Here is a 21,084-nt window from a genome sequence, read left to right as displayed (position 1 = left end):
TTCCCCCTTCCTGATTAAGCCCCTCAGCCTGGAATATAACCCCCCGATTCCCCTTCCTGATTAAACCCCTCAGCCTGGAATATAACCCCTCGATTCCCCTTCCTGATTAAACCCTTCGGCCCTGAATATAACCCCACGATTCCCCCTTCCTGATTAAACCCCTCAGCCTGGAATATAACCACACGATTCCCCTTCCTGATTAAACCCCTCAGCCTGGAAAATAACCCCTCGATTCCCCTTCCTGATTCAACCCCTCAGCCTGGAATATAACCCCTCGATACCCCCTTCCTGATTAAACCCCTCAGCCTGGAATATAACCCCTCGATTCCCCCTTCCTGATTAAACCCCTCGGCCCTGAATATAACCGCTCGATTCCCCCTTCCTATTTAAACCCCCGGCCCTGAATATAAGTCCTCGATTCCACCTTCCTGATTAAACCCCTCAGCCAGGAATATAACCCCTCGATTCCCCTTCCTGATTAAACCCCTCACCTTGGAATATAACCCCTCGATTCCCCCTTCCTGATTAAACCACTCAGTCAGGAATATAACCCCTCGATTCCCCTTCCTGATTAAACCCCTCAGCCTGGAATATAACCCCTCGATTGCCCCTTCCTGATTAAACCCTGCGGCCTGGAATATAATCCCTCAATTCCCCTTCCTGATTAAACCCCTCAGCCAGGAATATAACCCCTCGATTCCCCTTCCTGATTAAACCCCTCAGACTGGAAAAAAACCCCTCGATTCCCCTTCCTGATTAAACCCCTCAGCTTGGAATATAACCCCTCGATTCCCCCTTCCTGATTAAACCCCTCGGCGCCGAACATTACCCCACGATTCCCCCTTCCTGATTAAACCCCTCGGCTTGGAATATAACTGCTTGATTTCCCTTCGTGATGAAACCCCTCAGCCTGGAATATAACCCCTCGATTCCCCCTTTCTGATTAAACCCCTCAGCCTGGAATATAACCCCTCGATTCCCATTCCTGATTAAACCGCTCGGCCTGGAATATAACCCCTCGATTCCCCTTCCTGATTAAACCCCTCGGCCAGGAATATAACCACTCGATTCCCCTTCCTGATTAAACCCCACGGCCTGGAATATTACCCCTCATTCCCCTTCCTGATTAAACCCCTCGGCCTGGAATATAACCCCTCGATTCCCCTTCCTGATTAAACCCCTTGGCCTGAAATATAACCACTCGATTCCCCCTTCCTGATTAAACCCCTCGGCCTGAAATATAACCCCTCGATTCCCCCTTCCTGATTAAACACCTCAGCCTGGAATATAAACCCACGATTCCCCTTCCTGATTAAACCGCTCGGCCTGGAATATAACCCCTCGATTCCCTCTTCCTGCTTAAACCCCTCGGCCAGTATTATAAACCCTCGATTCCCCCTTCCTGATTAAACGCCTCGGCCAGGAATATAACCCCTGGATTCCCCTTCCTGATAAAACCTCTCAGCCTGGAATATAACCCCTCTATTCCCCTTCCTGATTAAACCCCTCAGCCAGGAATATAGCCCCTCGATTCCCCTTCCTGATTAAACCCCTCAGCCTGGAATATAACCCCTCGATTCCCCTTCCTGATTAAACCCCACAGCTTGGAATATAACCCCTCGATTCCCCCTTCCTGATTAAACCCCTCAGTCAGGAATATAACCCCTCGATTTCGCTTCCTGATTAAACCCCTAAACCTGGAATATAACCCCTCGATTCCCCTTCCTGATTAAACCCCTCAGCCTGGAATATAACCCCTCGATTCCCCCTTCCTGATTAAACCCTTCGGCCCTGAATATAACGCCACGATTCCCCCTTCCTGATTAAACCCCTCAGCCTGGAATATAACCACTCGATTCCCCTTCCTGATTAAACCCCTCAGCCTGGAAAATAACCCCTCGATTCCCCTTCCTGATTCAACCCCTCAGCCTGGAATATAACCCCTCGATTCCCCCTTCCTGATTAAACCCCTCGGCGCCGAACATTACCCCACGATTCCCCCTTCCTGATTAAACCCCTCGGCTTGGAATATAACCGCTTGATTTCCCTTCGTGATGAAATCCCTCAGCCTGGAATATAACCCCTCGATTCCCCCTTTCTGATTAAACCCCTCAGCCTGGAATATAACCCCTCGATTCCCATTCCTGATTAAACCGCTCGGCCTGGAATATAACCCCTCGATTCCCCTTCCTGATTAAACCCCTCGGCCAGGAATATAACCACTCGATTCCCCTTCCTGATTAAACCCCACGGCCTGGAATATTACCCCTCGATTCCCCTTCCTGATTAAACCCCTCGGCCTGGAATATAACCCCTCGATTCCCCTTCCTGATTAAACCCCTCGGCCTGAAATATAACCACTCGATTCCCCCTTCCTGATTAAACCCCTCGGCCTGAAATATAACCCCTCGATTCCCCCTTCCTGATTAAACACCTCAGCCTGGAATATAAACCCACGATTCCCCTTCCTGATTAAACCGCTCGGCCTGGAATATAACCCCTCGATTCCCTCTTCCTGCTTAAACCCCTCGGCCAGTATTATAAACCCTCGATTCCCCCTTCCTGATTAAACGCCTCGGCCAGGAATATAACCCCTGGATTCCCCTTCCTGATAAAACCTCTCAGCCTGGAATATAACACCTCTATTCCCCTTCCTGATTAAACCCCTCAGCCAGGAATATAGCCCCTCGATTCCCCTTCCTGATTAAACCCCTCAGCCTGGAATATAACCCCTCGATTCCCCTTCCTGATTAAACCCCTCAGCTTGGAATATAACCCCTCGATTCCCCCTTCCTGATTAAACCCCTCAGTCAGGAATATAACCCCTCGATTTCGCTTCCTGATTAAACCCCTCAACCTGGAATATAACCCCTCGATTCCCCTTCCTGATTAAACCCCTCAGCCTGGAATATAACCCCTCGATTCCCCCTTCCTGATTAAACCCTTCGGCCCTGAATATAACCCCACGATTCCCCCTTCCTGATTAAACCCCTCAGCCTGGAATATAACCACTCGATTCCCCTTCCTGATTAAACCCCTCAGCCTGGAAAATAACCCCTCGATTCCCCTTCCTGATTCAACCCCTCTGCCTGGAATATAACCCCTCGATACCCCCGTCCTGATTAAACCCCTCAGCCTGGAATATAACCCCTCGATTTCCCCTTCCTGATTAAACCCCTCAGCCTGGAATATAACCCCTCGATTCCCCTTCCTGATTAAACCCCTCAGCATGGAATATAACCACTCGATTCACCCTTCCTGATTAAACCCCTCAGCCTGGAATATAACCCCTCGATTCCCCCTTCCTGATTAAACCCCTCGGCCTGGAATATAACCCCTCGATTCGCCCTTCCTGATTAAACCCCACAGGCTGGAATATAACCCCTCGATTCCCCCTTCCTGATTAAACCCCTCGGCCTGGAATATAACCCCTCGATTCCCCTTCCTGATTAACCCCTTGGACTGGAATATAACCCCTCGATTCCCCTTCCTGATTAAACACCTCGGCTTGGAATATAACCCCTTGATTCCCATTACTGATTAACCCCCTTGGCCTGGAATATAACCCCACGATTCCCCTTCCTGATTAAACCCCTCGGCCTGGAAGAGAACCCCTCGATTCCCCCTTCCTGATTAAACCCCTCAGCCTGGAATATAACCCCTCGATTCCCCCTTCCCGATTAAACCCCTCTGCCTGGAATATAACCCCTCGATTCCCCCTTCCTGATTAAACCCCTCAGCCTGGAATATAACCCCTCGATTCCCCTTCCTGATTAAACCCCTCGGCCCTGAATATAACCCCTGGAATCCCATTCCAGTTTAAACCCCTCTTCCAGGAATATGACAACTCGATTCCCCCTTCGGGATTAAACCCCTCGTCCAGGAATATGACTCCTCGATTCCCCCTTCCTGATTAAGCCCCTCAGCCTGGAATATAACCCCCCGATTCCCCTTCCTGATTAAACCCCTCAGCCTGGAATATAACCCCTCGATTCCCCTTCCTGATTAAACCCTTCGGCCCTGAATATAACCCCACGATTCCCCCTTCCTGATTAAACCCCTCAGCCTGGAATATAACCACACGATTCCCCTTCCTGATTAAACCCCTCAGCCTGGAAAATAACCCCTCGATTCCCCTTCCTGATTCAACCCCTCAGCCTGGAATATAACCCCTCGATACCCCCTTCCTGATTAAACCCCTCAGCCTGGAATATAACCCCTCGATTTCCCCTTCCTGATTAAACCCCTCAGCCTGGAATATAACGCCTGGATTCCCCTTCCTGATTAAACCCCTCAGCCTGGAATATAACCACTCGATTCCCCCTTCCTGATTAAACCCCTCAGCCTGGAATATAACCCCTCGATTCCCCCTTCCTGATTAAATCCCTCAGCCTGGAATATAACCCCTCGATTTCCCTTCCTGATAAAACCCTACAACCTGGAATATTATCCCTTGATTCCCACTTCCTGATTAAACCCCTCAGCCTGGAATATAACCCCTCGATTCCCCTTCCTGATTAAACCCCTCAGCCTGGAATATAACCCCTCGATTCCCCCTTCCTGATTAAACCCCTCGGCCAGGAATATAATCACTCGATGGCCTTCCTGATTAATCCCCATGGCCTTGAATATAACCCCTCGATTCCCCTTCCTGATTAAACACCTCAGCCTGGAACATAACCCCTCGATTCCCCTTCCTGATTAAACCCCTCAGCCTGGAATATAACTCCTTGATTCCCCCTTCCTGATTAAACCCCTCGGCTTGGAATATTTACCCCTTGATTCCCATTACTGATTAAACCCCTCGGCCTGGAAGAGAACCCCACGATTCCTCTTCCTGATTAAACCCCTCGGCCTGAAATATAACCCCTCGATTCCCCTTCCTGATTGAACCCCTCGGCCAGGAATATAACACCTCGATTCCGTCTTCCTGATTAAACCCCTCGGACAGGAATATAACCCCTCGATTCCCCCTTCCTGCTTAAACCACTCGGCCAGGAATATAAACCCTTGATTCCCCCTTCCTGATTACACGCCTCGGCCAGGAATATAACCCCTCGATTCCCCCTTCCTGATTAAACCCCTCAGCCTGGAATATGACCCCTCGATTCCCCTTCCTGAGTAAACCCCTCGGCCTGAAATATAACCACTCGTTTCCCCCTTCCTGACTAAACCACTCGGCCAGGAATATAACCCCTCGATTCCCCAACCTGATTAAACCTCTCGGCCCTGAATATAACCCCTGGATTCCCCTTCCTGATTAAACCCCTCAGCCTGGAATATAACCACTCGATTCCCCTTCCTGAATAAACCCCTCAGCCTGGAATATAACCCCTCGATTCCCCTTCCTGATCATACCCCTCGGCCCTGAATACAACCCCTCGATTCCCCTTCCTGATTAAACCCCTCGGCCAGGAATATAATCACTCGATTCCCCTTCCTGATTAATCCCCACGGCCTCGAATATAACCCCTCGATTCCCCTTCCTGATTAAACCCCTCAGCCTGGAATATAATCCCTCGATTCCCACTTCCTGATTAAACCCCTCGGCCTGGAACATGACCCCTAGATTCCCCTTCCTGATAAAACCCCTCAGCCTGGAATATAACTCCTTGATTCCCCCTACCTGATTAAACCCCTCGGCTTGGAATATTTACCCCTCGATTCCCCCTTCCTGATTAAACACCTCGTTCTGGAATATAACCTCTCGATTCCGCCTTCCTGATTAAACCCCTCGGCCTGGAATATAACCCCTCGATTCCCCCTTCCTGATTAAACCCCTCAGCCTGGAATATAACCCCTCAATTTCCCCTTCCTGATTAACCCCCTCAGCCTGGAAAATAACCCCTCGATTCCCCTTCCTGATTCAACCCCTCAGCCTGGAATATAACCCCTCGATACCCCCTTCCTGATTAAACCCCTCAGCCTGGAATATAACCCCTCGATTTCCCCTTCCTGATTAAACCCCTCGGCCTGGAATATAACCCCTCGATTCCCCCTTCCTGATTAAACCCCTCGGCCTGGAATATAACGCCTGGATTCCCCTTCCTGATTAAACCCCACAGCCTGGAATATAACCACTCGATGCCCCCTTCCTGATTAAACCCCTCAGCCTGGAATATAACCCCTCGATTCCCCCTTCCTGATTAAACCACCTCAGCCTGGAATATAACCACTCGATTCCCCTTCCTGATTAAACCCCTCGGCCTGGAATATAATCCCTCGATTCCCCCTTCCTGATTATACCCCTCGGCCTGGATTATAATCCCTCGATTCCCCCTTCCTGATTAAACCCCTCAGCCTGGAATATAATCCCTCGATTCCGACTTCCTGATTAAATCCCTCAGCCTGGAATATAACCCCTCGATTTCCCTTCCTGATAAAACCCTCCAGCCTGGAATATTATCCCTCGATTCCCACTTCCTGATTAAACCCCTCAGCCTGGAATATAACCCCTCGATTTCCCCTTCCTGATTAACCCCCTCAGCCTGGAAAATAACCCCTCGATTCCCCTTCCTGATTGAACCCCTCAGCCTGGAATATAACCCCTCGATACGCCCTTCCTGATTAAACCCCTCAGCCTGGAATATAACCCATCGATTTCCCCTTCCTGATTAAACCCCTCAGCCTGGAATATAACGCCTGGATTCCCCTTCCTGATTAAACCCCACAGCCTGGAATATAACCACTCGATGCCCCCTTCCTGATTAAACCCCTCGGCCTGGAATATAACCCCTCGATTCCCCCTTCCTGATTAAACCACCTCAGCCTGGAATATAACCACTCGATTCCCCTTCCTGATTAAACCCCTCGGCCTGGAATATAATCCCTCGATTCCCCCTTCCTGATTATACCCCTCGGCCTAGATTATAATCCCTCGATTCCCCCTTCCTGATTAAACCCCTCAGCCCGGAATATAATCCCTCGATTCCGACTTCCTGATTAAATCCCTCAGCCTGGAATATAACCCCTCGATTTCCCTTCCTGATAAAACCCTCCAGCCTGGAATATTATCCCTCGATTCCCACTTCCTGATTAAACCCCTCGGCCTGGAATATAACCCCTCGATTCCCCCTTCCTGATTAAACCCCACGGCCTGGAATATTACCCCTCGATTCCCCTTCCTGATTAAACCCCTCGGCCTGGAATATAACCCCTCGATTCCCCTTCCTGATTATACCCTTCGGCCTGAAATATAACCACTCGATTCCCCCTTCCTGATTAAACCCCTCGGCCTGAAATATAACCCCTCGATTCCCCCTTCCTGATTAAACACCTCAGCCTGGAATATAAACCCACGATTCCCCTTCCTGATTCAACCGCTCGGCCTGGAATATAACCCCTCGATTCCCCCTTCCTGCTTAAACCCCTCGGCCAGTATTATAAACCCACGATTCCCCCTTCCTGATTAAACGCCTCGGCCAGGAATATAACCCCTGGATTCCCCTTCCTGATAAAACCTCTCAGCCTGGAATATAACCCCTCTATTCCCCCTTCCTGATTAAACCCCTCAGCCAGGAATATAGCCCCTCGATTCCCCTTCCTGATTAGACCCCTCAGCCTGGAATATAGCCCCTCGATTCCCCTTCCTGATTAGACCCCTCAGCCTGGAATATAACCCCTCGATTCCCCTTCCTGATTAAACCCCTCAGCTTGGAATATAACCCCTCGATTCCCCCTTCCTGATTAAACCCCTCAGTCAGGAATATAACCCCTCGATTTCGCTTCCTGATTAAACCCCTCAACCTGGAATATAACCCCTCGATTCCCCTTCCTGATTAAACCCCTCAGCCTGGAATATAACCCCTCGATTCCCCCTTCCTGATTAAACCCTTCGGCCCTGAATATAACCCCACGATTCCCCCTTCCTGATAAAACCCCTCAGCCTGGAATATAACCACTCGATTCCCCTTCCTGATTAAACCCCTCAGCCTGGAAAATAACCCCTCGATTCCCCTTCCTGATTCAACCCCTCAGCCTGGAATATAACCCCTCGATACCCCCTTCCTGATTAAACCCCTCAGCCTGGAATATAACCCCTCGATTTCCCCCTCCTGATTAAACCCCTCAGCCTGGAATATAACGCCTGGATTCCCCTTCCTGATTAAACCCCTCAGCCTGGAATATAACCCCTCGATTCCCCCTTCCTGATTAAACCCCTCGGCCTGGAATATAACCCCTCGATTCGCCCTTCCTGATTAAACCCCACAGGCTAGAACATAACCCCTCGATTACCCCTTCCTGATTAAACCCCTCGGCCTGGAATATAACCCCTCGATTCCCCTTCCTGATTAACCCCTCGGACTGGAATATAACCCCTCGATTCCCCTTCCTGATTAAACACCTCGGCTTGGAATATAACCCCTTGATTCCCATTACTGATTAACCCCCTTGGCCTGGAATATAACCCCACGATTCCCCTTCCTGATTAAACCCCTCGGCCTGGAATAGAACCCCTCGATTCCCCCTTCCTGATTAAACCCCTCAGCCTGGAATATAACCCATCGATTCCCCCTTCCCGATTAAACCCCTCGGCCTGGAATATAACCCCTCGATTCCCCTTTCCTGATTAAACCCCTCAGCCTGGAATATAACCCCTCGATTCCCCTTCCTGATTAAACCCCTCGGCCCTGAATATAACCCCCGGAATCCCCTTCCGGATTAAACCCCTCGTCCAGGAATATGACACCTCGATTCCCCCTTCGGGATTAAACCCCTCGTCCAGGAATATGACTCCTCGATTCCCCTTCCTGATTAAACCCCTCAGCCTGGAATATAACCCCTCGATTCCCCTTACTGATTAAACCCTTCGGCCCTGAATATAACCCCACGATTCCCCCTTCCTGATTAAACCCCTCAGCCTGGAATATAACCACTCGATTCCCCTTCCTGATTAAACCCCTCAGCCTGGAAAATAACCCCTCGATTCCCCTTCCTGATTCAACCCCTCAGCTTGGAATATAACCCCTCGATACCCCCTTCCTGATTAAACCCCTCAGCCTGGAATATAACCCCTCGATTTCCCCTTCCTGATTAAACCCCTAAGCCTGGAATATAACGCATGGATTCCCCTTCCTGATTAAACCCCTCAGCCTGGAATATAACCACTCGATTCCCCCTTCCTGATTAAACCCCTCAGCCTGGAATATAACCCCTCGATTCCCCCTTCCTGATTAAATCCCTCAGCCTGGAATATAACCCCTCGATTTCCCTTCCTGATAAAACCCTATAACCTGGAATATTATCCCTTGATTCCCACTTCCTGATTAAACCCCTCAGCCTGGAATATAACCCCTTGATTCCCCTTCCTGATTAAACCCCTCAGCCTGGAATATAACCCCTCGATTCCCCCTTCCTGATTAAACCCCTTGGCCAGGAATATAATCACTCGATGGCCTTCCTGATTAATCCCCATGGCCTCGAATATAACCCCTCGATTCCCCTTCCTGATTAAACACCTCAGCCTGGAACATAACCCCTCGATTCCCCTTCCTGATTAAACCCCTCAGCCTGGAATATAACTCCTTGATTCCCCCTTCCTGATTAAACCCCTCGGCTTGGAATATTTACCCCTTGATTCCCATTACTGATTAAACCCCTCGGCCTGGAAGACAACCCCACGATTCCTCTTCCTGATTAAACCCCTCGGCCTGAAATATAACCCCTCGATTCCCCCTTCCTGATAAAACACCTCGGCCTGGAAAAAAACCCCTCGATTCCGCCTTCCTGATTAAACCCCTCGGCCTGAAATATAACCCCTCGATTCCCCCTTCCTGATTAAACCCCTCAGCCTGGAATATAAGCACACGATTCCCCTTCCTGATTGAACCCCTCGGCCAGGAATATAACACCTCGATTCCGTCTTCCTGATTAAACCCCTCGGACAGGAATATAACCCCTCGATTCCCCCTTCCTGATTACACGCCTCGGCCAGGAATATAACCCCTCGATTCCCCCTTCCTGATTAAATCCCTCAGCCTGGAATATAACCCCGCGATTCCCCTTCCTGATTAAACCCCTCGGCCTGAAATATAACCCCTCGATTCCCCCTTCCTGATTAAACCCCTCGGCCAGGAATATAACCCCTCGATTCCCCCTTCCTGATTAAACCCCTCGGCCCTGAATATAACCGCTCGATTCCCCCTTCCTAATTAAACCCCCGGCCCTGAATATAAGTCCTCGATTCCACCTTCCTGATTAAACCCCTCAGCCTGGAATATAACCCCTCGATTCTCCTTCCTGATTAAACCCCTCGGCCTGGAATATAACCCCACGATTCCACTTCCTGATTAAACCCCTCGGCCTGGAATATAACCCCTCGATTCCCCCTTCCTGATTAATCCCCTCAGCCTGGAATATAACCCCTCGATTCCCCTTCCTGATTAAACCCCTCGGCCCTGAATATAACCCCCGGAATCCCGTTCCTGATTAAACCCCTCAGCCAGGAATATAACCCCTCGATTCCCCTTCCTGATTAAACCCCTCAAACTGGAAAAAAAAACCCTCGATTCCCCTTCCTGATTAAACCCCTCAGCTTGGAATATAACCCCTCGATTCCCCCTTCCTGATTAAACCCCTCAGCCTGGAATATAACCCCTCGATTCCCCTTCCTGATTAAACCCCTCAGCCTGGAATATAACTCCTTGATTCCCCCTTCCTGATTAAACCCCTCGGCTTGGAATATTTACCCCTTGATTCCCATTTCTGATTAAACCCCTCGGCCTGGAAGAGAACCCCACGATTCCTCTTCCTGATTAAACCCCTCGGCCTGAAATATAACCCCTCGATTCCCCCTTCCTGATAAAACACCTCGGCCTGGAATATAACCCCTCGATTCCGCCTTCCTGATTAAACCCCTCGGCCTGAAATATAACCCCTCGATTCCCCCTTCCTGATTAAACCCCTCAGCCTGGAATATAAGCACACGATTCCCCTTCCTGATTGAACCCCTCGGCCAGGAATATAACACCTCGATTCCGTCTTCCTGATTAAACCCCTCGGACAGGAATATAACCCCTCGATTCCCCCTTCCTGATTACACGCCTCGGCCAGGAATATAACCCCTCGATTCCCCCTTCCTGATTAAATCCCTCAGCCTGGAATATAACCCCGCGATTCCCCTTCCTGATTAAACCCCTCGGCCTGAAATATAACCCCTCAATTCCCCCTTCCTGATTAAACCCCTCGGCCAGGAATATAACCCCTCGATTCCCCCTTCCTGATTAAACCCCTCGGCCCTGAATATAACCGCTCGATTCCCCCTTCCTAATTAAACCCCCGACCCTGAATATAAGTCCTCGATTCCACCTTCCTGATTAAACCCCTCAGCCTGGAATATAACCCCTCGATTCTCCTTCCTAATTAAACCCATCGGCCTGGAATATAACCCCACGATTCCACTTCCTGATTAAACCCCTCGGCCTGGAATATAACCCCTCGATTCCCCCTTCCTGATTAATCCCCTCAGCCTGGAATATAACCCCTCGATTCCCCTTCCTGATTAAACCCCTCGGCCCTGAATATAACCCCCGGAATCCCGTTCCTGATTAAACCCCTCAGCCAGGAATATAACCCCTCGATTCCCCTTCCTGATTAAACCCCTCAGACTGGAAAAAAAAACCCTCGATTCCCCTTCCTGATTAAACCCCTCAGCTTGGAATATAACCCCTCGATTCCCCCTTCCTGATTAAACCCCTCAGCCAGGAATATAACCCCTCGATTCCCCCTTCCTGATTAAACCCCTCGGCCCTGAATATAACCGCTCGATTCCCCCTTCCTAATTAAAAACCCGGCCCTGAATATAAGTCCTCGATTCCACCTTCCTGATTAAACCCCTCAGCCTGGAATATAACCCCTCGATTCGCCCTTCCTGATTAAACCCCTCGGCCCAGAATATAACCCCTCGATTCCCCTTCCTGATTAAACCCCTCAGCCTGGAATATAACCCCTGGATTCCCCTTCCTGATTAAACCCCTCAGCCTGGAATATAACCCCTAGATTTCCCTTCCTGATTAAACCCCTCAGCCTGGTATATAACCCCTCGATTCCCCCTTCCTGATAAAAACCCTCAGCCTGGAATATAACCACTCGATTCCCCCTTCCTGATTAAACCCCTCGGCCTGGAATATAAACCCTTGATTCCCCTTCCTGATTAAACCCCTCAGCCTGGAATATAACCCCTCGATTCCCCTTCCTGATTAACCCCTCGGACTGGAATATAACCCCTCGATTCCCCTTCCTGATTAAACCCCTCAGCCTGGAATATAACCCCTCGATTCTCCTTCCTGATTAAACCCCTCGGCCTGGAATATAACCCCACGATTCCACTTCCTGATTAAACCCCTCGGCCTGGAATATAACCCCTCGATTCCCCCTTCCTGATTAATCCCCTCAGCCTGGAATATAACCCCTCGATTCCCCTTCCTGATTAAACCCCTCGGCCCTGAATATAACCCCCGGAATCCCCTTCCGGATTAAACCCCTCATCCAGGAATATGACACCTCGATTCCCCCTTCCGGATTAAACCCCTCGGCCTGGAATATAACCCCTCGATTCCCCTTCCTGATTAAACCCCTCAGCCTGGAATATAACCCCTTGATTCCCCCTTCCTGATTAAACCCCTCAGCCTGGAATATAACCCCTCGATTCCCCTTCCTGATTAAACCCCTCTGCCTGGAATATAACCCCTCGATTTCCCCTTCCTGATTAAACCCCTCAGCCTGGAATATAACCACTCGATTCCCCTTCCTGATTAAACCCCTCAGCATGGAATATAACCACTCGATTCCCCCTTCCTGATTAAACCCCTCAGCCTGGAATATAACCACTCGATTCCCCTTCCTGATTAAACCCCTCGGCCTGGAATATAATCCCTCGATCCCCCTTCCTGATTAAAGCCCTCAGACTGGAATATGACACCTCGATTCCCCCTTCCTGATTAAACCCCTCAGCCTGGAATATATCCCCTCCATTTCCCTTCCTGATCAACCCCCTCGGCCTGGAATATAATCCCTCGATTCCCCCTTCCTGATAAAACCCTACAGCCTGCAATATTATCCCTCGTTCCCACTTCCTGATTAAACCCCTGAGCCTGGAATAAAACCCCTTGATTCCCCCTTCCTGATTAAACCACTCGGCCAGGATTATAAACCCTCGATTCCCGCTTCCTGATTACACGCCTCGGCCAGGAATATAACCCCTCGATTCCCCCTTCCTGATTAAACCCCTCAGCCTGGAATATAACCCCGCGATTCCCCTTCCTGATTAAACCCCTCGGCCTGAAATATAACCCCTCGATTCCCCCTTCCGGATTAAACCCCTCGGCCAGGAATATAACCCCTCGATTCCCCTCCCTGATTAAACCTCTCGGCCCTGAATATAACCCCTGGATTCCCCTTCCTGATTAAACCCCTCAGCCTGGAATATAACCCCTCGATTGCCCCTTCCTGATTAAACCCCTCGGCCTGGAATATAATACCTCAATTCCCTTTCCTGATTAACCCCCTCAGCCAGGAATATAACCCCTCGATTCCCCTTCCTGATTAAACCCCTCAGTTTGGAATATAACCCCTCGATTCCCCCTTCCTGATTAAACCCCTCAGTCAGGAATATAACCCCTCGATTCCCCTTCCTGATTAAACCCCTCAGCCTGGAATATAACCCCTCGATTCCCCCTTCCTGATTAAACCCCTCGGCCCTGAATATAACCGCTCGATTCCCCCTTCCTAATTAAACCCCCGGCCCTGAATAAAAGTCCTCGATTCCATCTTCCTGATTAAACCCGTCAGCCAGGAATATAACCCCTCAATTTCCCTTCCTGATTAAACCCCTCAGCTTGGAAGATAACCCCTCGATTCCCCCTTCCTGATTAAACCCCTCGGCCCTGAATATAACCGCTCGATTCCCCCTTCCTAATTAAACCCCCGGCCCTGAATATACGTCCTCGATTCCACCTTCCTGATTAAACCCCTCAGCCTGGAATATAACCCCTCGATTCGCCCTTCCTGATTAAACCCCTCGGCCCAGAATATAACCCCTCGATTCCCCTTCCTGATTAAACCCCTCAGCCTGGAATATAACCCCTGGATTCCCCTTCCTGATTAAACCCCTCAGCCTGGAATATAACCCCTAGATTTCCCTTCCTGATTAAACCCCTCAGCCTGGTATATAACCCCTCGATTCCCCCTTCCTGATTAAAACCCTCAGCCTGGAATATAACCACTCGATTCCCCCTTCCTGATTAAACCCCTCGGCCTGGAATATAACCCCTTGATTCCCCTTCCTGATTAAACCCCTCGGACTGGAATATAACCCCTCGATTCCCCTTCCTGATTACACCCCTCAGCCTGGAATATAACCCCACGATTCCCCTTCCTGATTAAACCCCTCGGCCTGGAATATAACCCCTCGATTCCCCTTCCTGATTAAACCCCTCGTCCCTGAATATAACCCCCGGAATCCCCTTCCGGATAAACCCCTCGTCCAGGAATATGACACCTCGATTCCCCCTTCCGGATTAAACCCCTCGGCCTGGAATATAACTCCTCGATTCCCCTTCCTGATTAAACCCCTCAGCCTGGAATATAACCCCTTGATTCCCCCTTCCTGACTAAACCCCTCAGCCTGGAATATAACCCCTCGATTCCCCCTTTCCTGATTAAACACCTCGGCCAGGAATATAACCCCTCGATTCCCCTTCCTGATTAAACCCCTCTGCCTGGAATATAACCCCTCGATTTCCCCTTCCTGATTAAAAACCCCTCAGCCTAGAATATAACCACTCGATTCCCCTTCCTGATTAAACCCCTCAGCCTGGAATATAACCACTCGATTCCCCCTTCCTGATTAAACCTCTCGGCCTGGAATATAATCCCTCAATTCCCCTTCCTGATTAAACCGCTCAGCCAGGAATATAACCCCTCGATTCCCCTTCCTGATTAAACCCCTCAGACTGGAATATAATCCCTCAATTCCCCTTCCTGATTAAACCCCTCAGCCAGGAATATAACCCCTCGATTCCCCTTCCTGATTAAACCCCTCAGCCAGGAATATAACCCCTCGATTCCCCTTCCTGATTAAACCCCTCAGACTGGAAAAAAAACCCTCGATTCCCCTTCCTGATTAAACCCCTCAGCTTGGAATATAACCACTCGATTCCCCCTTCCTGATTAAACCCCTCAGTCAGGAATATAACCACTCGATTCCCCTTCCTGATTAAACCCCTCAGCCTGGAATATAACCCCTCGATTCGCCCTTCCTGATTAAACCCCTCGGCCTGGAATATAACCCCTCGATTCCCCTTCCTGATTAAACCCCTCAGACTGGAATATAACCCCTCGATTCCCCTTCCTGATTAAACCCCTCAGCTTGGAATATAACCCCTCGATTCCCCCTTCCTGATTAAACCCCTCAGTCAGGAACATAACCCCTCGGTTCCCCTTCCTGATTAAACCCCTCAGCCTGGAATATAACCCCTCGATTCCCCCTTCCTGATTAAACCCCTCGGCCCTGAATATAACCGCTCGATTCCCCCTTCCTATTTAAACCCCCGGCCCTGAATATAAGTCCTCGATTCCACCTTCCTGATTAAACCCCTCAGCCAGGAATATAACCCCTCGATTCCCCTTCCTGATTAAACCCCTCACCTTGGAATATAACCCCTCGATTCCCCCTTGCTGATTAAACCCCTCAGTCAGGAATATAACCCCTCGATTCCCCTTCCTGATTAAACCCCTCAGCCTGGAATATAACCCCTCGATTGCCCCTTCCTGATTAAACCCTGCGGCCTGGAATATAATCCCTCAATTCCCCTTCCTGATTAAACCCCTCAGCCAGGAATATAACCCCTCGATTCCCCTTCCTGATTAAACCCCTCAGACTGGAAAAAAACCCCTCGATTCCCCTTCCTGATTAAACCCCTCAGCTTGGAATATAACCCCTCGATTCCCCCTTCCTGATTAAACCCCTCGGCGCCGAACATTACCCCACGATTCCCCCTTCCTGATTAAACCCCTCGGCTTGGAATATAACCGCTTGATTCCCCTTCGTGATGAAACCCCTCAGCCTGGAATATAACCCCTCGATTCCCCTTCCTGATTAAACCCCTCAGCCTGGAATATAACCCCTCGATTGCCCCTTCCTGATTAAACCCTGCGGCCTGGAATATAATCCCTCAATTCCCCTTCCTGATTAAACCCCTCAGCCAGGAATATAACCCCTCGATTCCCCTTCCTGATTAAACCCCTCAGACTGGAAAAAAACCCCTCGATTCCCCTTCCTGATTAAACCCCTCAGCTTGGAATATAACCCCTCGATTCCCCCTTCCTGATTAAACCCCTCGGCGCCGAACATTACCCCACGATTCCCCCTTCCTGATTAAACCCCTCGGCTTGGAATATAACCGCTTGATTCCCCTTCGTGATGAAACCCCTCAGCCTGGAATATAACCCCTCGATTCCCCTTTCTGATTAAACCCCTCGTCCCTGAATATAACCCCCGGAATCCCCTTCCGGATAAACCCCTCGTCCAGGAATATGACACCTCGATTCCCCCTTCCGGATTAAACCCCTCGGCCTGGAATATAACTCCTCGATTCCACTTCCTGATTAAACCCCTCAGCCTGGAATATAACCCCTTGATTCCCCCTTCCTGACTAAACCCCTCAGCCTGGAATATAACCCCTCGATTCCCCCTTTCCTGATTAAACACCTCGGCCAGGAATATAACCCCTCGATTCCCCTTCCTGATTAAACCCCTCTGCCTGGAATATAACCCCTCGATTTCCCCTTCCTGATTAAACCCCTCAGCCTAGAATATAACCACTCGATTCCCCTTCCTGATTAAACCCCTCAGCCTGGAATATAACCACTCGATTCCCCCTTCCTGATTAAACCTCTCGGCCTGGAATATAATCCCTCAATTCCCCTTCCTGATTAAACCGCTCAGCCAGGAATATAACCCCTCGATTCCCCTTCCTGATTAAACCCCTCAGACTGGAATATAATCCCTCAATTCCCCTTCCTGATTAAACCCCTCAGCCAGGAATATAACCCCTCGATTCCCCTTCCTGATTAAACCCCTCAGCCAGGAATATAACCCCTCGATTCCCCTTCCTGATTAAACCCCTCAGACTGGAAAAAAAACCCTCGATTCCCCTTCCTGATTAAACCCCTCAGCTTGGAATATAACCACTCGATTCCCCCTTCCTGATTAAACCCCTCAGTCAGGAATATAACCCCTCGATTCCCCCTTCCTGATTAAACCCCTCAGCCTGGAATATAACCCCTCGATTCGCCCTTCCTGATTAAACCCCTCCGCTGGAATATAACCCCTCGATTCCCCTTCCTGATTAAACCCCTCAGACTGGAATATAACCCCTCGATTCCCCTTCCTGATTAAACCCCTCAGCTTGGAATATAACCCCACGATTCCCCCTTCCTGATTAAACCCCTCAGTCAGGAATATAACCCCTCGGTTCCCCTTCCTGATTAAACCCCTCAGCCTGGAATATAACCCCTCGATTCCCCCTTCCTGATTAAACCCCTCGGCCCTGAATATAACCGCTCGATTCCCCCTTCCTATTTAAACCCCCGGCCCTGAATATAAGTCCTCGATTCCACCTTCCTGATTAAACCCCTCACCTTGGAATATAACCCCTCGATTCCCCCTTGCTGATTAAACCCCTCAGTCAGGAATATAACCCCTCGATTCCCATTCCTGATTAAACCCCTCACCTTGGAATATAACCCCTCGATTCCCCCTTGCTGATTAAACCCCTCAGTCAGGAATATAACCCCTCGATTCCCATTCCTGATTAAACCCCTCAGCCTGGAATATAACCCCTCGATTGCCCCTTCCTGATTAAACCCTGCGGCCTGGAATATAATCCCTCAATTCCCCTTCCTGATTAAACCCCTCAGCCAGGAATATAACCCCTCGATTCCCCTTCCTGATTAAACCCCTCAGACTGGAAAAAAACCCCTCGATTCCCCTTCCTGATTAAACCCCTCAGCTTGGAATATAACCCCTCGATTCCCCCTTCCTGATTAAACCCCTCGGCGCCGAACATTACCCCACGATTCCCCCTTCCTGATTATACCCCTCGGCTTGGAATATAACCGCTTGATTCCCCTTCGTGATGAAACCCCTCAGCCTGGAATATAACCCCTCGATTCCCCCTTTCTGATTAAACCCCTCAGCCTGGAATATAACCCCTCGAGTCCCATTCCTGATTAAATCGCTCGGCCTGGAATATAACCCCTCGATTCCCCTTCCTGATTAAACCCCTCGGCCAGGAATATAACCACTCGATTCCCCTTCCTGATTAAACCCCACGGCCTGGAATATTACCCCTCGATTCCCCTTCCTGATTAAACCCCTCGGCCTGGAATATAACCCCTCGATTCCCCTTCCTCATTAAACCCCTCGGCCTGAAATATAACCACTCGATTCCCCCTTCCTGATTAAACCCCTCGGCCTGAAATATAACCCCTCGATTCCCCCTTCCTGATTAAACACCTCAGCCTGGAATATAAACCCACGATTCCCCTTCCTGATTAAACCGCTCGGCCTGGAATATAACCCCTCGATTCCCTCTTCCTGCTTAAACCCCTCGGCCAGTATTATAAACCCTCGATTCCCCCTTCCTGATTAAACGCCTCGGCCAGGAATATAACCCCTGGATTCCCCTTCCTGATAAAACCTCTCAGCCTGGAATATAACCCCTCTATTCCCCTTCCTGATTAAACCCCTCAGCCAGGAATATAGCCCCTCGATTCCCCTTCCTGATTAAACCCCTCAGCCTGGAATATAACCCCTCGATTCCCCTTCCTGATTAAACCCCTCAGCTTGGAATATAACCCCTCGATTCCCCCTTCCTGATTAAACCCCTCAGTCAGGAATATAACCCCTCGATTTCGCTTCCTGATTAAACCCCTCAACCTGGAATATAACCCCTCGATTCCCCTTCCTAATTAAACCCCTCAGCCTGGAATATAACCCCTCGATTCCCCCTTCCTGATTAAACCCTTCGGCCCTGAATATAACCCCACGATTCCCCCTTCCTGATTAAACCCCTCAGCCTGGAATATAACCACTCGATTCCCCTTCCTGATTAAACCCCTCAGCCTGGAAAATAACCCCTCGATTCCCCTTCCTGATTCAACCCCTCTGCCTGGAATATAACCCCTCGATACCCCCGTCCTGATTAAACCCCTCAGCCTGGAATATAACCCCTCGATTTCCCCTTCCTGATTAAACCCCTCAGCCTGGAATATAACCCCTCGATTCCCCTTCCTGATTAAACCCCTCAGCATGGAATATAACCACTCGATTCACCCTTCCTGATTAAACCCCTCAGCCTGGAATATAACCCCTCGATTCCCCCTTCCTGATTAAACCCCTCGGCCTGGAATATAACCCCTCGATTCGCCCTTCCTGATTAAACCCCACAGGCTGGAATATAACCCCTCGATTCCCCCTTCCTGATTAAACCCCTCGGCCTGGAATATAACCCCTCGATTCCCCTTCCTGATTAACCCCTTGGACTGGAATATAACCCCTCGATTCCCCTTCCTGATTAAACACCTCGGCTTGGAATATAACCCCTTGATTCCCATTACTGATTAACCCCCTTGGCCTGGAATATAACCCCACGATTCCCCTTCCTGATTAAACCCCTCGGCCTGGAAGAGAACCCCTCGATTCCCCCTTCCTGATTAAACCCCTCAGCCTGGAATATAACCCCTCGATTCCCCCTTCCCGATTAAACCCCTCTGCCTGGAATATAACCCCTCGATTCCCCCTTCCTGATTAAACCCCTCAGCCTGGAATATAACCCCTCGATTCCCCTTCCTGATTAAACCCCTCGGCCCTGAATATAACCCCTGGAATCCCATTCCAGTTTAAACCCCTCTTCCAGGAATATGACAACTCGATTCCCCCTTCGGGATTAAACCCCTCGTCCAGGAATATGACTCCTCGATTCCCCCTTCCTGATTAAGCCCCTCAGCCTGGAATATAACCCCCCGATTCCCCTTCCTGATTAAACCCCTCAGCCTGGAATATAACCCCTCGATTCCCCTTCCTGATTAAACCCTTCGGCCCTGAATATAACCCCACGATTCCCCCTTCCTGATTAAACCCCTCAGCCTGGAATATAACCACACGATTCCCCTTCCTGATTAAACCCCTCAGCCTGGAAAATAACCCCTCGATTCCCCTTCCTGATTCAACCCCTCAGCCTGGAATATAACCCCTCGATACCCCCTTCCTGATTAAACCCCTCAGCCTGGAATATAACCCCTCGATTTCCCCTTCCTGATTAAACCCCTCAGCCTGGAATATAACGCCTGGATTCCCCTTCCTGATTAAACCCCTCAGCCTGGAATATAACCACTCGATTCCCCCTTCCTGATTAAACCCCTCAGCCTGGAATATAACCCCTCGATTCCCCCTTCCTGATTAAATCCCTCAGCCTGGAATATAACCCCTCGATTTCCCTTCCTGATAAAACCCTACAACCTGGAATATTATCCCTTGATTCCCACTTCCTGATTAAACCCCTCAGCCTGGAATATAACCCCTCGATTCCCCTTCCTGATTAAACCCCTCAGCCTGGAATATAACCCCTCGATTCCCCCTTCCTGATTAAACCCCTCGGCCAGGAATATAATCACTCGATGGCCTTCCTGATTAATCCCCATGGCCTTGAATATAACCCCTCGATTCCCCTTCCTGATTAAACACCTCAGCCTGGAACATAACCCCTCGATTCCCCTTCCTGATTAAACCCCTCAGCCTGGAATATAACTCCTTGATTCCCCCTTCCTGATTAAACCCCTCGGCTTGGAATATTTACCCCTTGATTCCCATTACTGATTAAACCCCTCGGCCTGGAAGAGAACCCCACGATTCCTCTTCCTGATTAAACCCCTCGGCCTGAAATATAACCCCTCGATTCCCCTTCCTGATTGAACCCCTCGGCCAGGAATATAACACCTCGATTCCGTCTTCCTGATTAAACCCCTCGGACAGGAATATAACCCCTCGATTCCCCCTTCCTGCTTAAACCACTCGGCCAGGAA

This window comes from Chiloscyllium punctatum, unplaced genomic scaffold, assembly GCF_047496795.1.
Source record: "Chiloscyllium punctatum isolate Juve2018m unplaced genomic scaffold, sChiPun1.3 scaffold_67, whole genome shotgun sequence".
NCBI lineage: Eukaryota > Metazoa > Chordata > Chondrichthyes > Orectolobiformes > Hemiscylliidae > Chiloscyllium > Chiloscyllium punctatum.
The sequence above is the reverse complement of the archived record's forward strand: the minus strand, read 5'-3'. Positions refer to the sequence as shown.